The sequence below is a fragment of the Equus quagga genome, chromosome 9, assembly GCF_021613505.1.
Source record: "Equus quagga isolate Etosha38 chromosome 9, UCLA_HA_Equagga_1.0, whole genome shotgun sequence".
In the NCBI taxonomy this organism is placed as follows: Eukaryota; Metazoa; Chordata; class Mammalia; order Perissodactyla; family Equidae; genus Equus; species Equus quagga.
In genome coordinates, this window is record NC_060275.1 from 78,961,027 (window position 1) to 78,976,358 (window position 15,332).

The 15,332-nt window shown below is 40.3% G+C and overlaps 1 protein-coding gene across 3 annotated transcripts in view; it reads right to left on the reverse strand.

Moving 5' to 3' along the window:
* Positions 1-11,163, reverse strand: part of GPBP1 (GC-rich promoter binding protein 1) — a 94,177-nt gene extending 83,014 nt beyond the window's left edge. The window contains exons 1-2 of one of the 3 annotated variants that reach the window (XM_046671480.1): positions 10,913-11,163; positions 8,732-9,698 (exon numbers count right to left, since the gene is read on the reverse strand). The gene's annotated coding sequence lies outside the window, so the exon portion shown is untranslated. The remainder of the gene's footprint in view (positions 1-8,731; positions 9,699-10,912) is intronic. The other 2 variants (XM_046671478.1, XM_046671481.1) reach the window with 2 other exon arrangements.
* Positions 11,164-15,332: the final 4,169 nt, after the last annotated feature.

A 15,332-nucleotide genomic window follows, 5' to 3' on the forward strand; every position in this document is an offset into this window, starting at 1 on the left:
CCAAGAGAAATAAAAACATAGTCCACACCAAGTCCTGTACTGAAATGTTCACAGACGCTTTATTCATAGTAGGCAAATAGTGGAAATAACCCAAATGTCTAGTAACCAGAGAAGAGATAAACAATTGTGGTATATCCAGACAACAGAACACTTATCAATAAAAAAAAGATGAATTATAATCCATGCAACAACATGCATGAAAGCAGCCAGAAACAAAGTCTACACACTGTTTGATTCCCTTTATATGATGTTCTGGAAAACAATACACAATACTAAAAACAAGAAACAGATTCGTAGTTACCAGGGACTAGGGGTGAGGAGAGGGGACTGTCTGTAAAGGACCAGGTAACTTTCTGGGTTGATGACAATGTTCTATATTTTCACTGTGGTTGGATTACACAACTGATCTGTCAAAATCTTAAAACTGTAGACAAAGAGTAAACTTATTCTACATAAATTATACCTGAATAAACCTAATTTAAAAATGAATTCATACCCCATTTAAAAAATTAGCTGGCAGACATTCGTTTATAAAGATCAACTCTTAAAAATGTTAATTTTTTACTGTAAAAACATAGGATTAATACTGTTTCCCCTATATTACCCTAACCTTAGACTTATTTTCTCTAGTCTGAGGATTTAAATTAATGCTACAATTTTTCCTCTACAACAAGGACCAAGTCCACTAATCCAACTGGACGATTTTTCCCATTCAATTTACGTGAAGGGAAACTAATAATTACTTTTTTGATTACTTCTAGAAATACCATGTCACTATACCATAGAATAGCTTTAATGTTGTCTAATTGCCCATTCAACTACACTAGCAGTAAATATTAGGAAAATAAAGGAAACATACTCTAATCACTGTATTAACCACCTGGAGGGACTTTTCTTCCTTAAAGGACAGAAGTACTTAAGGACACTAGATCTTTATTTAAGAGGGGCAAATGCAAATGACCTGTAGAGGGTGTTTTGGAAATGGGAGTGGGAGGTGTTTGTTTTCCAGAATGGTCACACCTGTGCTATTACTACATATTGAAATACATTATTACAAATGTCTTTCCTTTTATTTAACTTTTTTATTACAGCTGTATTTTATTGTGATCTTACATGCATAGGATGTTTTTTTTTAGGATAGTAAAGGGGACTTTAAAAGGTATTTGTTATAAAAGGTGTACAGAACTGACTGAATTCTGTACCCACTGCTCTAGAGTTGAGCTGTCCAATATGGCAACTAATAGACACATATTGTTACTTAAACTAAAATCAGGGGGAGAGATGAAGGCAAAAGTGGTGATTATGCATATATGTGTGGTGATGGATGGTAATTAGTCTTCAGGTGGTGAACATGACATAATCTACACAGAACTCAAAATATATAACTAGGTACACTTGAAATTTATAGAACGTTATAAACCAATGTTACCACAGTAAAAAAGTAACTTTTTTTTTAAGATTTTTTTTCCTTTTTCTCCCCAAAGCCCCCCAGTACATAGTTGTATATTCTTCGTTGTGGATCCCTCTAGTTGTGGCATGTGGGACGCTGCCTCAGTGTGGTTTGACGAGCAGTGCCATGTCCGTGCCCAGGATTCGAACCAACGAAACACTGGTCCGCCTGCAGCGGAGTGCGTGAACTTACCCACTCGGCCACGGGGCCAGCCCCAGTAATTTTTTTTTTTTTTTGAGGAAGCTTAGCCCTGAGCTAACAGCTGCTGCTAATCCTTTTTTTTTTTTTTTCCCTGAGGACTGGCCCTGAGCTAACATCCGTGCCCATCTTCCTCTACTTTATATGTGGGATGCCTACCAGAGCATGGCTTGCCAAGCAGTGCCATGTCCGCACCCGGGATCTGAACTTGTGAACACCAGGCTGCCGAGGCGGAACATGCAAACTTAACTGCTGCACCACTGGGCCGGCCCCAAAATAATTTTTTTTAAAGAATAAAATTACACTTCAGGGGGAAATAAAACCACTATGAGATACCACTACAGACTCATCAGAATGGCAAAAATGAAAATAAAAATACCAAGTAATGGAAAGGATATGGAGAAACCAGAACTCTCAGAGACCACTGTTGGGTGTATAAATTGGTTCCAATCACTTTGGAAAACTATTTGGCAGTACCTAAAACTTAACTATGCATACCCTATGACCCTCTAATTCCACTCCCCCAGGTAGTTGCTCAACAGAAACGTAAGGGTATGTTCACCACCATAATTACTAGAATTTTCATAAACCATACTATTCCTAAGAGCCCCAACCATAAATTTCCCTAAACGTCCATTAACCAAAAATTGATAAATAAATGTTGGGATATCTGCATTATGGAATATTATATGGCAAGGAAAATGAATGTTCTATTCTACAACTATGCAACAATATGGGTAAATCTCTTAAATATAATGTTGAGCAGAAGAAGCTGGGCAAAAATAATACCTATTATATGATTCCATTTACATGAAGTACAAATACAGGTACAACTACTCTATGCTGTTAGAAGTGAGGATAGTGGTGACCCTAGAGAGTGGCCAGTGACTGGACAGGAGGCACGAGGGGATCCCTATAATACTGGTGTCTTCTGTGTCTTGATCTGGGTGCTGGTTATATAGATGTGTTCAGTTTGTCAAAAATCTACTGACTGGGGGCCAGCCCGGTGGCGCGGCAGTTAAGTTCGCAGGTTCTGCTTCTCCGCAGCCCAGGGCTCACCGGTTCGGATCCTGGGTGTGGACATGGCACTGCCTGGCAAGCCATGCTGTGGTGGGCGTCCCATATATAAAGTAGAGGAAGATGGGCATGGATGTTAGCTCAGGGCCAGTCTTCCTCAGCAAAAAGAGGAGGACTGGCAGCAGTTAGCTCAGGGCTAATCTTCCTCAAAAAAAAAAAAAAATCTACTGACTGCATATTTATGATATATGCACTTTTGAGTAGGTATGTAATTCAGTAAATATCTTTTTAAATAAAATTCTGTGACCTTAAAAAAATTAAATTAAATTAAACAAAATTCAGTTCCTCACCTGGACTAGCTGCATTTTAAATGTTCAGTAAGGACATATGGCTAGTGACTACCATATCGAACAGGGTAGACATAGAACACTTCCATCACTTCACAAAGTTCTATTGGACAGCACTGCTCTAGAATAAGACCAACTGCTTAGAACACTAAGGAAGTTAACTATAAAAGACTACAGATAAAGAGAATTCAAATTCTCGCTCCATCACTTACTCAGGACTTGGATAAAATATTGAATCCCAGACTAAGTTTCCTACAACATTAAATGGAAACAGCACTTATTTCACAGGGCAAACATTATATAAACATTAGTTACGAAGTAATTCAAAAAGAAAATATTCCTTACTAAGAACAAACCCATGTGAAGAGCATATTATAAACAAATCACAATTGCATCATATTAAGAAAATAAAATTTAGTTGCTAAGGATAAAATAAATATCTTCCAAGTTCCTGAAACAGAATATTTTACTTTCCTTATATTGTCACCTTAAAAATGTTACCTATGAGCCAGAATGATTGGGAATCTAAGCTCTGGATAAAAAACCTATAGGTTCAGAAAAACCACTTATTGGTTGTGTGACATTGGCAAGCAACTTAAAATCTCCGTGCCTTCATTTCACATCTGTAAAATGAGGACAACAATAGGACCTTCCCACACTCAATGTCTATGACGATTAAATCAGTTAATACACTTAAAAGGCTTAGAACATTGCCTGGAAGATGGTAGGCATTGATAAATATAAATTATTAAAATCTATTCATTATGATAAGTGTTGAGATCCAGAAGATATAAAGAACTCCTATGACTCAACAACAAAAACAATCTGATTAAAAAATGAGCAAAGAACTTAGACATTTCTCCAAAGAAGATATACAAACAGCCAATAAACAAAGAACATGACATTACTAATCACATCACCAATCATTAGGGAAATGGAAATCAAAACCACAATGAGATACCACTTCATACCCATTACAACAGCTATTACCAAAAACACAAAAAGTTACAAATGTTGGGAAGGATGTGGACAAATTGGAACCCTTCTACACTGCTGGTAGGAAAGAAAAATGGTGCAGCCACTATGGAAAACAGTATGGAGGTTCCTCAAAGAATTAAAAGTGGAATTACCATATGATCCAGCAATCCCACTTCTGGGTACACACCCAAAAGAATTATAAATAGGGATTCAAACATATTTGTACACCCATGTTCACAGCAGCATTATTCACAATAGCCAAAAGGTGGAAGCAACCTAAGTGTCCATCGACAGATAAATGGATAAACAAATGTGGTATGTACATACAACGGAATATTATTCTGCTGTAAAAGAAATTAATTCTGATTCTGACACACGCTACAACTCCGATGAACCTCAAAGACATTATGCTAAGTAAAATAAGCCAGTCACAAAAGGACAAATACTGCACAATTCCACTCATATTAAGTACCTAGAGTAGTCATATTCATAGAAACACAAAGTAGAACGGTGATTGCCAGGGGCCGGGGGAGAAGAGAAAATGAGGAGTTAATGCTTAACAGGTACATGGAGTTTCAGTTTGGGAAAATGAAAAAAGTTCCAGAGATGGATGGTGGAGTTGGCTGCACAACAAGGTGAATGTACTCAATGTCACTCAACTGTACACTCAAAAATGACTAAAATAGTAAATGTTATGTTTATTTTACCACAATAAAAAAAAGTTTCCTCATTACACTGATTGGGAGATTATTGTGAAGGGGGGAAAAAAAACTTATCTCCCTATCTCATACAGTGGATAGAAAAGTAAAAAGACTTAAATCCCCTAAATTTGTATAAATTTAGAAAATGCTTTCTTCTCTAAAATTATAACACCCCAACCTCCTATTTGTGGGGCGAAGACTTTGGCTAATTATGTTGACAGTACTGTTGTGAAGGATTACCTCCTATTGTAGTTTTTAAACGTGTCCACAAATTCTTTTCACAAAAAGGGAAGCCTAATTCCTCTCCCCTTGATTGTGGGCTAGACTTCTAAGAAAAGAAAGGGGCAGAACTGACTTCTGAGAATAGGTCATAAAAGGCACTTCACTTCTACCTCTCTCTTCTCAGATCACTTGCTCTGGGAGATTCAGCTGCCATGTTGTAAAGAAATTCAAGCAGCAGCTCAATGGAGAGGTCCACATATGGCAAGAACTGAATCCTCCAGACAGGACCCAGCATCAACCTGCCAGCCCAATGAGGACACCATCTTGGAGGGAGAGCCTCCAACCCCAGTCAAGCCTTCAAATGACTGCAGCCCTGGTCAACATCTTGACTAAGATTTTATTAAAGACCTTGAAGGAGCCAGAACCACTCAGCTAAACTGCTCCCAAATTTCTAACCTACAGAAACCATGTGAGAGAGTAAATATTTACTATTTTGTTTAAAAAAACTCACTCATTAAAAGTTATAGTTATGTTCACTGAAAAGGAAACTAATGTCTTTTTACTAGTATGCATATGTAATAAAGATGACTATTCCTAAAAATTTTTAAGAATTTTTTAAAATGCATTTGCAAGTTATGACTTTTAAAGGAAACACAACCTATTTAACTAGGATTTTAGAACTCTTGTTCTTGCTAAAAATAAAAAAAAAATGAATGGGAAAAACTTTTAAATATGGTTTTAAAAAATATAATCTGAAAACTGAATTAAAGGGCAGAAAATGAAAGACCAAAAATATTGCACTCACCAAGACGTGAACATGAAGATGACTCAAAAACAAGAAACTGAGTGGGATATCTTGTATAAAAAGATGCAGAAACTAGCAATTACTTGAAGGGATATAGACCAAAAAACCTGTAACTATTCTGCTGGGTGGGGCAACTGACAAAAAGGGAAAAAGCAAGCAGGTAAAAGTGAAAAAGAGACCCAATCACAAAAGGTTTGTCAGTAACTCTAACATTTTGTTTCTCAGGAGGGTCCTGTTCAAAGTGTAGGCCTGCTCCCCATAAAAATACATAAGCATCCCCAAAATTATCAATTTCGGAAAATTCTCAAACCACTCTCTCCCATACCCACCCACGCAGCCAAAAACAATTCATGTTAGGAACTCCTGACACATAAACCATTTGGGGGGGGGGGACATCTTTCTCCAACCTGCTCTTCTTAAATATACCAAACACAAGACCCTAAGGGCTGCTTAAAAAAAAAAACCAAGAGCTGTACTTTAGGTAGATCTCTCTGGCCACAGGAGAGATTATGGGGAGAAGAAAAGGGAACCAAAGGTGAAGAGAGGAGTTAGCAAATTACTTCCCTTAGTCAAGGACCAAGCTAGGATAATAAATCAAACTGGAAATGGGAAGGCAGGACATGAATGAGATGCAAGTGATGCCATTAACAGAAACAAAAGAGAGAATAAATAATTTTGGAGACTATGATAAATCCTGGTTTGACATGTAAAATCTATTGAGCAGAATCTTAAAATATAGGAATTAGAATAAAACTTCACATCTATACAACACTTCACAATTAACAAAAAGCCTTCATATACATTATCTGCATCAGTTTTATGAAGAAACTAAGGCCAAAAGAGGTTAGATGAATATACAAGGGTCACGTAGGCCCTTTCCTAGATATTCCAAATCCTAAAGCAAAAATCTCCTTTCTAACTCACAACCATTATTTTTTTCCTACATCACTACCCTTACCTGGATCTAAATTCTTATCTAAACACTTTTAGGAAAAATTACACTTGGGGATGGCCCGGTGGCACAGCGGTTAAGTTTGCACGTTCCACTTCAGCGGCCCAGGGTTCACCACTTCAGATCCTGGGTGCTGACCTACACACCACTTGTCAAGCCATGCTGTCAAGTGGAGGAAGTTGGGCACGGATGTTAGCTCCAGGCAAGTCTTCCTTACCAAAAAAGAGGAGGATTGGCGGCAGATGCTAGCTCAGGGCTAATCTTCCTCAAAAAAACAAAAAATAAAAAAATAAAAATTACACAGAAAAGGTAACTAGGTCAAAAATAATTAGATAATCTGGTCTTGGTTTAGGTTCTGTCCTCGCTTGTTACTTTTACTTTCAGAGGTTCCCATCCTTATTCCCTTCTGTAAATCTTTAAACATTGTAAATATTTATCAAAACGTTCAAGTAAGTAAATTTGTCCTTGAACAACTGCTGGAAGCAAAGTTCACAAATGTTAGAGTATTCAAGGATTAAAGTTAATTGTTAAGATCCCTGATCTCTGGGGTAATCTTTATCCTGATACTACTGCTTGGGTAACAACATCAATAGGAGAAATTTAAAATAAAATAATCACAGACTATATATGTTATGTGATTCTATGAATAAAGGTCATTCATTTCCAGTTCAACTTCTTAATCACATTTAACAGGCATATTCTTAGAAAATGCTCAAAAAATAACTTGAAAAACCATTAAATTGAGGAATGGATAAAATACAGGCTCTCAAAAGGAAAGAGGGGTACAATGTTCTCACTACACTTTTACATAAATCAAGAGATAAATTCAATTGCAAGTACTACACACAGCTCTAACAGAGAAAACACAACCAAGTCTATTTTAACAGAGAAGAATTATTGAACTCTAATCTCAATTTAGGTCAGAAAATAAACGCTACATACGCATATCTAAATACCTACATTCTTTTGGACTCTACTACCTCTTCTGTTCTAAGTGAGATAAGAGGATTCAACAGTACAGCAAAAAAAGTTTTGTTTCCAAGTAAATAAGCAACTGACACATTATTAGGCCATCTTGGAAAAGTGTTCAAAAATTACAACCTTTTATCTCAGAAAGATAATTAAATGAAATAAACTCTAATTTTAGCTACATTGATCTGCTAATATTAACTGCTTAAAAAATTTTAGTAAATTTATTAAAAATAAACACTCCTAATGAATGCCTATGATTCACTGAAAGACGAAATGTAATAACTAATGGTGATTAAAAACACCATCAATCTGGAAAAATAAAAATATTATTAAAACATAATTCTCTCATTTGTCAAAAGAATTTGTCACAACAGTTAATATTTACAACTTTTTTTAAAAAGCTGTATAAACTTAAGCCAGCATAACCTTCCTAGGAGAAAAAAAGTATACTCATTTTTTTAAGTTAAAGATTCTTAATCCATCTTGCTCAGTTCCTCTTAGTTTCTGTTCCTAGTAATGACGTGACTCTTGGAACTGAGATCTTAAGGAACAATTCAAAATGCAAAGCCACTTCAACAAATTGTTTGAAAAGTTTAATTTCTATCATGGATTAAAATGTTAGGAACAGTTATGCCTTAAAACAAACTACTTCATGAAATATCAGATTAAAAATCAAGGCCTATAATTTGTTTTAAAGAACTACCTAACTAGAAATGGGAACACTAAACTGCATTTAGAACACAATCTAAACTCACATTTAGAAAGTAAACCAGCTATCGAGACGTGAAACATTTGTTGGGTTTTCTCCTACATTTCTACCAATCTATGAATCCAATATGCCTAAGGTGAACACTGACCACACAGATTTTGTTTTTTACTTTAGGAGCACAAAAACTTAAAATCTGGACTCTTAGATCTGAAATATTCTTAAATCTTAACATTTTCTGCATTTCAATTTACATAATAGCTATTTTCAGACTGTCCAGGAAACCGAAGCCAAGGAATATTATTGCAAGAAACTGAAAAGCTATACCACAGGATAAACTTGACTCTCATTACAGTTTGCAAATGAACATTTGATTTGCTCACCATATAGTACTTACAAATTCCAAGAGGACTGCACAGGAAGGTGTTGGGTTTTTCTCCGTAACCTTTATGTTTTCCAGTTTGTTTTTTTATTTTGTATCCTCTGAAATAATATCCAAGTTCTTTGAAGATACTTAACCTACGACTATTTGACATAGAGTTACTTCAAGTCAGCTACCCATACTTCTGTTTTAAAGTTTTCATATGGCTATCTCCAGAATTAGCCAAGTTCCTTGGATTTGAGATTATAAAGTCTTCTTTATTATTCCATGTACTTTCACTGTTGCACTTATCCACTCCAGATGAAATATCCAATTTATGAGGCAAAAAGCAAAAAGAAAAAGAAAATTTCACATCTGAAGAGCATTCCTAAACATCAGCATATAGAGACATAGCTATCTCAATACTACCATGCTGCTGGGAAACTGCAACATCTTAAATTTCCACGTAAATAAAAGATTAAAGGAAAAAAACTCTGTATTCTTTCAGTGTCTTCATTTAGAAAAGCTGTCCCATTGTGACATGAAAAGGGATGAGGTCAAAAATTCCTAAAACTTTCAATAAAGGTAAAAATAAACTGCCATGAAACTTCAGCAATATTTAAACAGTAATTTGAAACTGCTGAAACTACTCAGTACACAAATCAAACATATCTTACAGTTTTGGCTGAAGAACACCAACAACGGGGAGGGGGTTGGGGGGAAGGCAAAAAATACCAGCTGAAATACTTTGAGTTATATAATCCGTTTGAACCAAAATACTGAAGAAATGCCTGGGTCTCTTTGTAAGTAACTTGTAGAACTGTTCACTACTATCAATTCACTTCAGAGATGATTCTTGCCAATTTTAATAAACTTCTGGGGCAAAATTATCCAAAAACATTGTAATTCCAAAATGGCCACTTGAAATATCCGGGGCCTTTTTACACAAAACCTAGAAGATGATCTTCATATCTGAGTAATTCAATCACCTGTAAAAGTTATTAAAAAAAAAAACAAATTACACAGTGAGTTTTAATTTTGAGCTAAAAATTAATCCCCATCTTAGAGAGTCAACCTCTGGAGAAAAATTCACTTCTACACAATCCTACGAGGGTCTGGAAAAAGGCTATGCCCAAACAAGGACCCCAAAAAGTCTACTGTTTCAAAAGGACTTCAGAGTAGATAGAGAAAAAAAGGTGGGAGATGATGCTGTGGAGGGCAAACACTGATTTCAACTGGGAAGGGGGTGCAGATACAACACAGGTGGGTTATATAAGCAAACCTTCCCATACCTTTGGAATAAATATTAAAACTATGAAACTGGCACACAATCTTTTAAGAGATGGCTATTTTCTACTTAATGTACCAAAGGAGAAAGAATGGGCAGCTGTGGTGCCAACAAGCATTAATAAATGACGCTCTCTCCAAATTAGAACGTGTAAAAGCAGCAGCACATTCTCCCCACGAAGGGTGGAAAGGTAGGTGGAAGAGAAGTGGGGCCAGAACATTCCTTAAACTCGCCGGAGGGTGAGACTTGCCCGGCTCCGGAGGGCAGCAGTGGGATAAAGGTGTCGGTTCCCATTTGCCTGAATTAAGAAAACAGGTTTCTCCCGACACTGAGGGGGTGGAAGGTGCCGGCCCTTCTCGTAAAGCACGTCCAGAGGGGCTCTCTCCGCAAACAGAACAGGTCCCCTCAGACCCCACAGGACTCACGGGGACCAGGGAGCACTCGACTCCGCGCACAGCCAGCGCCGCGGACCGGCGAGAGGCGGGGAGAGCGGGCGCGCCGCTCACGAAACCAGCGAAGGCCACAACTCGGCCTCGCCTCCCTCAGCCTCCGAGAGGCCGCGGTGCAAAAGGAGGCGGGTGTGTGCGAGGGGCCGGAGGAAGGAAGAGAGAGCCGGAGAGCGGCGGCCCCGCTCCCAGCCGCCGCCAAACACCTCCCCCCGGCCGCCCAGGCGAAACCACGCACCCCCTCCCCACAACCGCCGCCTCCGCTCGGCCGGGCCGAGGCAACACCACAGCGGCCTGCCCGCGCCGTCCTTCCCTCTGTCTCCCTGCTCTCCGACCCCCCACCCCGGTCCGCGGGCAGGCTCACACCTCGCGCCGCCAACGCCGCTCCCGACCCCTCAAACCCCAACGCCGACACGGGCGCCCCCCGCCTCCCTCGGACTCCGGCGCGGAGCACAGAGGCCGCTGTTACCTTCTGCCACACCAGAGGTGCCCCTGGCCTGGGGGTGCCACTGCGCTCGATCCCGGGAGGAGGTTTTCGGTACTTTGAATAATCCCCTTTTGCCGCTTTTCCCTCCCCCACAACCAGTCTCAGTCCCAAAATGGCGCCGACCCGATCCGCAATGTTCTGAGCCAAATCTCGCGAGATCGTGGAAGGTGGCGAGGCGGGGAAAGAACTAGAGGGGTTGAGGAGAAGGGAGGGGAAAGGCGGGGCGAGGAGGAGGAGGGAGAAAGGGTGTGGAAGAAGCGGTGCGAACGAACCTACTGGGCGGGGCACCAGGAGCGCCTCCACCAGAGAACCTTCTGGCCCAAGCAACCGCTTACGCCCCAGCCAAAGAAGCTCCGCCCTCTACGTCGGGCGGCTGGGGGGAGGAGAGAGGGCGTGGCTACGCCTTGGGGCGGGGCTTCGAGGAGGCCCCGGAGGCGGGGGCGGGCGGGGGGCGGTGGCTCCGCGCGGTGACGTCAGGAGCAGCTGGAGTCGGGGATTACCCCCTGCTGCTGACGTGGGGACGGTGAACAATCGGGAACGTTCGGTGGAAGGGGGAATTCCCCGCTGCTCCCCGAGGAGCCCCTTCTCCCCGCCGGCCCCCACCACCCCTCGGGGCCGTCCCGGAACCTGGGATGGTGGGGCCGCCGGGAGGGCGAGAGGGGAATGTTGCTCCTGGAGGCGGCCGCGCGGGTGAGTGGCGCGCGCCGCGGCGTCTTCCCCGGCTCGAAGCTGGGATGAACTGCGGCGCGCGCCGCTCGCCGGGTACCGCGCTCGGCCCGGGCGGCTGGGAGATCACAGGCTCGGCTGTACACAGCCCTGCGCGGGCGGAGCTACGGCCGTGCTGGCGCCGGGCTAATTGGACGCCCTGAAGCCAGGGATCCAGCTTCGTATGCAAATAGGAGAGTAGGTCGGCCCCAAATAATATATACGGGAGGCGGGTGGCTGAGTGGGCAACGTTCGCTGGTTGGGAACTAACCCCCAGGTTCTCAAAGGGTAAGAATGGCTGCTGGATGTAATCGTGCGGATTATCATTTTTTCTTTCTACTAAATCCACAGTAGGTGAGAATTATTTCAACAGTGTCTCGGTCCCACACAGCCCATGCAATTTATAGTAATGAAGTTTGTGGTAGTCACAGTTCTCTAATTGCGATACCTTTTCGCCTTATAACCGAAGGCTCAGTTTGAAACCTGTAAAGTGAGCCTTCCAAGAGGAAGAAAAGTCACCTTATGTGTTTAGGGGGAATGTGGGGGGATGGTGTCTTAAGGAGGGGAAAATCCAGAAAATAAAAAGTACTTTGGTCTTTGCCCTCCTCCAAGCCACAAAGGCTTCAAACACAGAAACTTTATGGTTCTTTTATATGCATTATGGGGTTTGTAGTTTAATGAGCTGCTTCTAAAAGCTCCCTGAAAGAATGTTTGAATGTAAACGCACCAAAAATTACGCCTCCCAATCTTTTTATTTTAGTCTTCATGGGGGTTATGGACACTTTTGGCAATTAATAATGCCTCACTGAGTGCAAAGAAAAGGAATTAACACTTGCTGGACGCCTTGTTTGTGCCAGGCACTTTAATCCTTATATCAACCTCTGAAATGAGTGCTGTTTTCTTCATTTCGCAGATGAGGAAACTGGTTCAGGTTAAGTAACATGCTTCAGGTTACACAACATGCAAGTTGGCTGCCGCGACTTGCCTGTACCAGACTTAAATTGCTTCCATAGCAGTAACTTCTGTATTGAGACAGTACCTGCTTTTGCTTCTATTTCTAAGCGTGATGTCAGTTCAAGAAACAAAGGAAAATGTTGATAACTTGAAAATATTGATAATTTAAATTGTGCCTTTCATGTGGCAAAAGACATTGTAAAGTTGAAAAACAAATAGTGAAATAAACAATTGTAGTGTCTGTCAAACAGGTTAATATTTCATTATATATACTTGGTTACTATCCTTAATATCTAATAATATTTGATTTACATAATAAGTATATCAAGAGGTCTTCCAAATCCTTAAGGAAAAGATAACCATGCCAGCTCTTAAAAAGCCAAAGGGCATGAAAAGCTAGTCATGTATGTGTCAGTAATGATATGAAAAGATGTTCTACCTCACTAGAAATTAGAAAAAAATGAAAATGAAACTAACAGATACCACTTTTCACCTAACAGATGGGCAAACATTTAGAAAGAATAAAACCTCACCAAAGGGGTAAGGAATAGGCATTTGCATTAAGCATGTCAACAATCAAAGTTTGGGGTCTGCTTGTGGCCCAGTGGTTAAGCTCCCACCCTCCATGTCCATGGCCCAGGGTTTCACAGGCTTGGATCCTGGGCATCGACCTGGCACCTCTCATCAAGCCATGCTGAGGCAGCATCCAACTTAGCAAAACCAGAAGGACCTCTAGCTAGAATATGCAGCTATGTACCAGGGGTCCTTGGGGAGAAGAAGAAAAAAAGGAGAGAGATTGTCAACAGACTAGCTCAGGGTCAATCTTAAAAAAAAAAAATGAAAATCTGTACAGCCTTTCTGAAAGATAATTTTGCTTTTATTAAAAAAAAAAGTCTTGCAGGCACAGGGGGTGAAAGGAAACATGTACATGGTGATGGACAGGAAATAATATACAACTGAAGTTTCACAATGATGTAAGCTACTATGAACTCCATAAGATAAAGTCTTTAAGATACCCTTTGCCCAGCTATTCTATATCTTAGAATTTATTTTAGTAAAATGATAGGAAAGGTATCCAACAATTTATAAAGATATTCATTGATAAATTGCTTATAACTACAAAAAAATGGAAACAACCTAGATGCCTATAAGTAAAGACGTTGAGTAAATTATGGTACATCCATAGATGGAATATGAAGCTATTAAAAATGGCTTCTTTGAGGCCAGCCCCATGGCCAAGTGGTTAAGTTCACCTGTTCTGCTCTGGCAGCCCAGGGTTTCCTCAGTTCAGACCCTAGGTGCAGACATGGCACCGCTCATCAGGCCATGCTGAGGTGGCATCCCACATAGCACAACTAGAGGCACTCACAGCTGGAATATACAACTATGTACTGGGGGACTTTGGGGAGAAGAAGAAGACAAAAAAAGAAGATTGGCAATTGTTGTTAGCTCAGGTGCCAATCTTTAAAAAAAAAAAAAGGCTTCTTTGTAAAAGTAATAGATGGGGCCGGCCCGGTGGCGCAGCAGTTAAGTTTGCACCTTCCCCTTCAGTGGCCCGGGGTTCACCAGTTCGGATCCCGGTGCGGACATGGCACCACTTGGCAAGCCATGCTATGGCAGGCATGCCACATATAAAGTAGAGGAAGATGGGCACGGATGTTAGCTCAGGGCCAGTCTTACTCAGCAAAAAAAACCAAGAGGATTGGCAGCAGATGTTAGCTCAGGGCTAATCTTCCTCAAAAAAAATAAATAAAAATAAAAATAAAAATAATGGTCATATGAAAAGATGTTCACAACATACCATTAAGAAAAATAAGAGGTAAGTTACAAAGCTGTCTATATAATGTCCCATTTTTTGTCAAATAAAAAAGCGTATATCAAAGGACAAAGTGTGACTGAATAGATACAAAAATGTTAACAATGCTTATTTCTAGGCAGCAGAATAATGGAAGATCTTTATTTTATTCTTTATACCTGTTAAGGGCCTAGGTTACTTTTCTAATCATTAAAAAAAAAAAAGCTAACTAAAAATTAAATACAAGGGGACCGGCCCCATGGCTGAGTGGTTAAGTTCATGCACTCCACTATGGCGGCCCAAGGTTTTGCCGGTTTCGATCCTGGGCACAGACCTAGCACCGCTCAGCAGGCCGTGCTGAGGCAACATCCCACATAGCAGAGCCGGGAAGACCTACAACTAGATGTACAACTATTTACTGGGGGGCTTTGGAAAGAAGAAGAAAAAAATAAATAAAAAGGTTTATTTAAAAAAAATTAAATACAAGAAGCTGTCTCCAACCAGTCACGTTTTTCATTATTTTATTAATTTAGTAAAATCTAAACAAAGGATTTATCACATAATAGATTATTTTAATTTATTAATGAATATAACATTGTAGTAATGTAAGAGAACATTTCTTTTTGGAGGAAGATTGGCCCTGAGCTAACATCTGCTGCCAATCCTCCTCTTTTTTGCTGAGGAAGACTGGCCCTAAGCTAACATCTGTGCCCATCTTCCTCTATTTTATGTGGAACGCCTGCCAAAGAATGGCTTGCCAAGCAGTGTGTAGGTCAGCACCCGCAATGCAAACTGGTAAACCCCAGGCCACCAAAGTGGAATGTGTGACCTTAACCACTGCAGCCACAGGGCCGAACCCTAAGAGAACATTTTCTTAGCCAAGCTTTATGCAAGAAATTTGAATTAAAGTTGGACAATTCTCTCAATGATTTGATAGGTATTAAACAC